The 7,416-nt window shown below is 44.9% G+C and overlaps 1 long non-coding RNA gene across 1 annotated transcript; it reads left to right on the top strand.

Annotated features, from left to right (window-relative positions):
* Positions 1-580: 580 nt before the first annotated feature.
* Positions 581-7,213, top strand: LOC128346986 (uncharacterized). Its single transcript, XR_008317331.1, has 2 exons — positions 581-709; positions 6,705-7,213. It is a non-coding gene; the product is annotated as an uncharacterized LOC128346986 (long non-coding RNA).
* Positions 7,214-7,416: the final 203 nt, after the last annotated feature.

Genomic DNA, 7,416 nt, shown 5'->3' with positions numbered 1-7,416 from the left:
GCCCAGTGATTTGAGTAGGCAGAAAATAATCACAGTTAAGCAAGATGTCACTTTTGGAATAGAGACATTTTCCCTATTTTTATAATGTGCATTAAACTTTTGAAATCTTGTCTTGTATATGCTGGTGGAAGGCCTTATATCTTTTCCAGGTTTCTGGTGTTGCACTTGTATTAGAGCCTGGACAATAGTGGTTTACACTGTTGCTAGATGCCAATCAGCAAAAATAAAAATAAAATAAAAATAAAGGTGGATTATATCATTTAAAAAAAATGCTTGGATTATTTTGAAACTCAGTGAGAAATTTATACTCTGAACCTGGAGTTGACTGATCTGTTGCTAGAGCACAATGGCAAATTTTGTTGTGTTTGGGATCCCACAAGGGTACCTGCTACATGCAAACTGAGGGGAAGTCCCTTGGCACACCAACTCATGGCCAAACAAGCCAATTAAGCTGACCCAATTGGTGAAAGCTGAGGATAGCAGGGAGGGAGATGAAATGAAAGCATATAGTGTTGTTGCCATTGTCTTCTCTGCCACGAAGCTTTAGAGGATGCTATTAGAAGGTGGGGCTCCTGTCAAACTTGTAGCTGACTATTCAGAACTCAGCCAGGCACACCAAGCAGGGAGGATCAATCCATAAGCTCTTCCACAGCTCAGAGAAAGTGGGAAAATATGGAAGCGAGGCCCTGGGAAGAGAGGCTGCACAAAAGTTGAGTTTGTTTCTTATTGGCAAAACAAGGCACTTTCGTCTTTTGATAGTTTCCTTGTATTTGATATGTTATAGGTGGTTGCTATTTAAGTGATATTGTTACTTATATACTTCTGTTATTAAGTTTAAATATTTTGTAATAGCACTTAAATTAATAAGAAAGGAAGAAAAAATCAGCTGATGCAGAATGCTATAGCCAGGTATCAGTGGTGCAAGGCAGATGTGCTGAGTTGGCAACCAAGGAGAGTGCTAAGACTGGAGCAGGGGACAGGCAAGACAGAGTGAAGCAGGAAACAGGATTACTGGAGAGTAAAGCTGAAGACTGAAATTGGAGCAAGGGTGGCGTCTGGAATGGAAGGCAGGCTGGAACAAGTGAGTCAGGAACAGGCTTTCCAGGGAAGGTCCCAGGTTGAACTGTTTATATCAAAGGTTGTGCTGACTAGGAAGCTCCTCCTCTGAAGCTTCTACTTGCTTTCTTCTCCTCTTGAGTAAGCACATCAAAAGAAAGCCCTCAGGGATCCTCTTCTGGTTCTGGACATCGTGTTGCACTCCTGGGCATTGTGTTCAGGGGCATATCTAGGGTAGGGCAGGCAGGGCACGTGCCCCGGGCACCAATTGAAGGGGGCCCCCATTTTGTAAAATTATTATTTTTTTTTTAAAAAAAGGCTGCTGAAAACAAAATGGCCACCGTGCATGCTCAAATGGCCTCTGTGAGGCCCTAGGTTATGCCAGGCCTTGCAGAAGCCATTTGAGCATGCACAGTGGCCATTTTGTTTTCAGTGGCCTTTTTTTTTTACATATTATTTTTTAAAATGGCCACCGCACATGTTCAAATGGTCCCTGCGAGGCCCTAGAGGCCAGCGGGGTGAGGGGGAACCTTTGTAACCCCCCAGCCTTTAGGAAGCCCCTGCAAAGGGGCTACAGGTAAAAATAAATAAATAAATATAATATAATATAAGACACTGTACACATATTCAGATTGGCACTATGTACAGAGAATCAGGGCTTGTGAATGCGGAGCTGACGCTTATGAGCTAGGATTGTATTCATTTGCTCTTACTTTGCTTCTTGTGATAAGTGAGTTAAATGTGATGTCTTGCTAATATGGCTATTAATGGTGAGTTTGTCTTTGAATCAATGTGAAATCCTTAATATTAAGGCCCACTGGGAGTTTCTTGCTTTCTCTCATTTTAACTGTCCTTCTGAAAGTCTAGCATATTTTCCAAGCAGTGACACAGTTTACTCTGCATATCCTTTAATTATTTACAGAGTATCTGGGAAATGTCAAATTCTCCATTGATTTTTAAAACTTATGTAATGGTGATGCTACAATGCATAGTAGAGAATTAGACAGGCACTTCTGTTAAGTTTTCCAAGTACGCCTCCACATAGTATTTGCCCCCGCATACTGAAATTTGTAGTTTTTCAGCATTTTTTTGGTCTGGCTAAGTCCACTGCTAAATAGTTCTTGAAATATTAAAAGATTAACAAGCTTGGCTTGTATTTTTCAGCTGATATTATGGTAAAGTTATCTGAAAGATGGGTGTCAGATGCTTGGACAGGGGGCGCAATTTCAGTGTTTTCCCTAGGCGCTATTTTCCCTAGATAAACCTCTGATTGTGTTGCATTGTATTGCACTCCTCTTCTGGTTAGGAACATAGGAAGCTGCCATATAATGAGTCAGACCATTGGTCTATCTAGCTCAGTATTGTCTTCACAGACTGGCAGTGGCTTCTCCAAGGTTGCAGGCAGGAATCTCTCTCAGCCCTATCTTGGAGAAGCCAGGGAGGGAACTTGAAACCTTCTGCTCTTCCAAGAGCAGCTCCATCCCCTGAGGAGAATATCTTACAGTGCTCACACTTCTAGTCTCCCATTCTTATGCAACCAGGGTGGACCCTGCTTAGCTAAAGGGACAAGTCATGCTTGCTACCACAAGACCAGCTCTCCTCTCTTTGGACATTGGCCCACATCTGGTCCTGCAGCTGCTTTTGGGGGTCCTGAGGAAAAGCAGGGTTACGAGACCCAAGCACCAGATCCCTCAAGATCTCAAACTTATCCTACAGATTCAGCTTTGGCTGTTTCTCAAGCACTGTGGTGGTCACTACTGTGGTGTGTGCCAGAAGCTCCTGCAAGGTTCAGCTTTTCTGAACCAGAGGAGGCTTCTTTGGGGTTCAGGTCTGGCTGAGTCCTGACTCCACATTTTGAGACCATGCCACACGTCTGTGTTACCAGCTGCATTGACCATCTATTTGCTTCTGAGAGCAATTCAAGGTGCTGGTTATCACCTTTAGAGATAACTCTCTAAGATAACCAGGATAACTCTCCTACTCCATGCAGTCATCTGGAGAGAGCATCTTGTGTGTTTCATCACTCAGTGAGAGGAGATTGGTGGCAATAAGAGAGGTCCTTCCTTGTAATAATGCCTAGCATGTGATTGGGTTGGCTTCCATGCTGGCAGTGCTCCACTGCCAACTGACAAGAGTCTGTTGCAGCAACCTTTTAAGTCCTGTGGTATTTTCTTTGACTCTCTCTGATTAGTTGTTAATATGCTGCTGTTTTAGTATTTGTCTTTTATACTGTTTGCAGACTTGTGTTGTGTTAGCTGCCTTGAACACCTTTAGATTGGAGGGCAAAAAGCAGGATGCATATTTAAAAATAAATACATTTAAATATGAAAGAGTAGGTAGGAGTTTAAGATCCCATACAGCAGAAGATGTCTAAGAACCCTTGTCGTCAGAGCTAGGAGATGCTGTTATGATAAAAAATGCCTAGCGTTGTTGCTGGTTGAGATGGTGCATCTGGTGTTTTGAGAACTGGCTGATGCTTAAGAAAGATCAAGAATGTAGTAGAAGAAGAAACATTTAACATATCAGTTAACTGTAAGCTTGGTACAAGATGAAAGCCTGGGATGCAAGTCTGTATAGTTGATCAAGAGTATGATATGATTGTTTCCCAGAATGGAATGTGATCTCTGAATTGTCTAATATTTTAAGAAGTTATGCCAAGGTTCAGGAGCAAACTTTAGATTGGGAGGTCTCTCCAGATTTAAAGTCCTTCTCACAAGGAGACAGTTAATAGGATAGGATTGGCTCTTAGATAAAGCAATACAAATATGCAGCTGAAACAATAAGGATGCCATCAAGGACAGAGCCATATATAGTGCAAAAAGATGAGACTAAACAAGCTGGGATGAACTGGCAACTGTCAGTTAACCTGACTGGCTATGGGTAATTAATATCTGATAAGGAATGGCACTAATCAGTGTAAAACATGCTGATAATATGCCAACTTGATGGACGTTCCTGGAAATAATCAAATCATTTCTAATTAACCGGAGAATTCTCTGCTGAAAATAAAACAAAATGTCTCCTATGAGTTATGCACATCATAGTTCACAACAAGAGTGTATAAGCTGTGATGAATTATTTGTGTACCTCCGAGCCACTTAATGAAGCATTGCCTTTTGGGATTTTCAGAGCTATCCAATCATATCATGCACCTTCTTGGTCCCTTCTGGGAAGGACAACACAATATTCAGAATGTAAGGATAATTTGCCTAGCTTAATGAGATTCCACACAAATACACACACACACACACACACACACACACACACACACACACACACACACACAGAGTTTTTCAGATTGTATTGGAAGTTAGAAGCAAACCGGAAGCTTGTAAGAAACTTAAAACTGTAGAGGCATTTGAATTGATTGCCTATTTCATAATTCATATGCACAGTTGGACATTCGCTTCATGGTTCTTCCTTCCTTCTTTCCTTCCTTTCTTTTTCTGCCTGACTCCAAAGGCTCTAGGTGGTTCATGCACAGGGGAACAACCAGAGCCCTATTTCTGACTTTTGACCAGGAAATGAGGAGCACTGGATTATCTTCCAGACTGGGCCAGCTCAACCACTATAGAGACCTAGGTGGTTGCCTGAGACACCAATTCTAGGGAGCCCCCCTTGCCTTGCTGCTCTCTTTCCCATCCAGGTGAATGAGCAGCCTGTGCAGCTCAAGTGAAAGCCAGGATTCCACACTTCTTGTTGAGGTGGGGATGGGGCACAAAGGTCAGACTAGACAGGATGGTTCCCATTGTGGTACTTAGATTATGAGGAGCCCTTAAAGAAATCCACATGCTCTATCCAGGGGCATAACAAGGTTGGAGTGGGCCCAGAGACAAAATTTTAAAATGGGCCCCCCGTCACTGCCTTTCTCTAAAAATTAAAAAAAAAATTCAAGGAAGCTCGGGCGGGCGTTGGGTGGGGGAGACATGTCTCTGCCTCCCCACCCCCGAGGCAGGGGCCCCCGAGACAACGTTCTCCCCTTGCCCTATTATAGTTATGCCCCTGTCTCCACTCCCCCCCACCTCCCAATTTTAGTCAGATTATGTCCCTCAGAAAACGGGCAAAGCTTTTGCTGCTCTCCAGATGTGCAGCATGATTCATCTTGTACTGGCTTCTCACTGGTCAACACAGTTCACAGGCATGGGATAGGTTTTTAATCCCACCTGTATGACTGATTTGCTGCATCTAGAGGTGGGGTGATTGTATGTTGATTGAGATTCACTTTTTCCTAGCATCTTCTATGCCTTTCTGGTCACTTGTGAGTCACTACACTGTGACCCAACCAGCAGTGTGGAAAGTCCCTTCCAGATGAGTGCTGCTGCTAGCAAAGCGAACTATGGTTCCTCAGAAGCACATTTTGAAAATGGAGATGGTTCAGTCGTTATCAATGTCTTGGCTTCAAGCCCCAGCTTGGTCCAGAGTTTATTAAAAATAATGCAACTATGATGGGTGAATAATCCATGTGTGCAACCAACAGAATTCGTTACAAGAGCATTTTCAAAAGATAAAAAACAGGAACAAAAATAAGCCAGCTTACCCGAATTAAACAAGTGTTTGACAATAGGAGGATTATGTTTAACAGATATAAAGAAAATATATGTTAGTCATAAGCCATCCTGGGATGAAGAGAAATTTGCCTCTTGGGGCTCCTGCTATGATGTTCATTCTCCTGCTCTATGTACCAGGAGCAATATATGTTGCCGGGAGAGAACAGATAGTCTTTTGCCCCAGTCTTTAGCTTTCTTGATGTGACCCAAATATTACCCTCAATTTAAAGCTGGGAAAGCTGACAAAGAGAAACTGCCTTGCTCAGATGCACGAGTCAGGTTGCGAGAACAGCTTTAGGTGTGTACGTATGTAGTGGGGCTTCTTATGTTTGCCCCACACATCTGAGTCCCAGTGGCATAGTGAGGTTGAAGGCGGCCTGGGTGCAAACTCTAGAGGACCCTGTGGCCTGTCCTTACCCGTGCTGCCCCTTTACTTCCCGCCCCACAATGGCGCGGCAGAGGCATGCCTGCACTCCAGCCAGGGAAGCGGCAGTGGGGTGCCATGCTGGGAATGGCCAGTGCTGCTGCTGGGCAGCAGAGGAGGGGAAGCGAGCGAGGTGGCCCTTCTCAGGGACAGGCGGCTCTGGGAAGCTGGGTGGCACAGGTTCTTTGGACTTGTCCGCCCTATTGAAGCTCTGCCCCTGCTGGGTCCTACTTTGCACTCTATTTGAAACTCCTTGGTAGGTTGCAAGGTGCTGCAGTGGTGCTGTTCAGAAAACAAAGACAACAGCCCTGCAGTCTGAGCAGATCTGGAGGGTCCTGGCCCAGATTCGTGACAGCTGTGATAACAGAATGGAGGTCTCATACATCCCAATACTGTGTTTTAGCACAATTTTGCATTTTTTAAAAAATGTTGTGCATGCTTATAACTTTGTGGCATTTGTGCATTGCTTGTTTCTCCTTATGACACAAAGCATATGAGATTGGCAATGCAGATGGGCCTCAAGCTCAGTCCGTATAAACCAAAGCACACAGGGCAGGATTGCTTGGAGGCCAAAGCCCTGTAGATTCTTGGGATATTCCACTTTTCCTCAAAATAATTTTTCATCAAAATATTAGTGTATCTTTGAAGTATCCCATCTCACTTTTTTAAACCCAAAGGCAGCTGTGATCCAGATAAGGACCATGGTAAAGAAGAAGCCCTGCAGCCTTGGGAGAGACCTTGGGAGAGAGCCTGCTAGAAGCCCTGCAGCCTTGGGAGAGACCACCGGCTTCCTAGATAGCCCCCCAGAGTGAGAGACTGGTGTGGGCTGACTGTTGCTGTTGCTGCTGCTGCTGCATTATTGAACATCTGCCTGCAGGAGAGAGAGAAGGCGAGTCCACCTGCCGGTCCCCGACCTGAACTGTGCCCTTTGACAGTGGCTGCTTTGCAGGATCAGGGCCAGGAGTGAGTCAGCAGTTCCTGCTTGAGAGCTGACCAGAGGGGCTTTCTCTGGCCCTATATAGGAACGCTGCCTGTGGTGGCGGGGATGCCACCAAAGGGGTGACACCAAAGGGGGTCAGCCCCTTGGGGGAGCCACCTCGGGGGACAGCAAGGGCAAGTGACAGGCCTCTTGGCCCAGGTATTTGTAGGTGGGAGGCATTTAATAAAGGGGCTTCTGTTTTAATTATTCCTGGGTGAAGATCTTTTAGAATGTGTCTGGGCTTACATGGAGATGGGGAGACAGGGGGCGTGTCCACTGACAGTGGGGCAGCCATTCCGGTGGTGGTGGGGAACAGAAGTAATGTTGGCAGGTCAGCAGGCCGTTCCAGGGGAAGGAAACATAGAAATTTACTAGCTGTTTCCCCTTGCGGCTGCCCTGCCAGCTCTTTG

The sequence above is a fragment of the Hemicordylus capensis genome, chromosome 2, assembly GCF_027244095.1.
Source record: "Hemicordylus capensis ecotype Gifberg chromosome 2, rHemCap1.1.pri, whole genome shotgun sequence".
In the NCBI taxonomy this organism is placed as follows: Eukaryota; Metazoa; Chordata; class Lepidosauria; order Squamata; family Cordylidae; genus Hemicordylus; species Hemicordylus capensis.
Note: the sequence above shows the minus strand (reverse complement) of the source record. Positions and strands in the feature narration are given on the sequence as shown.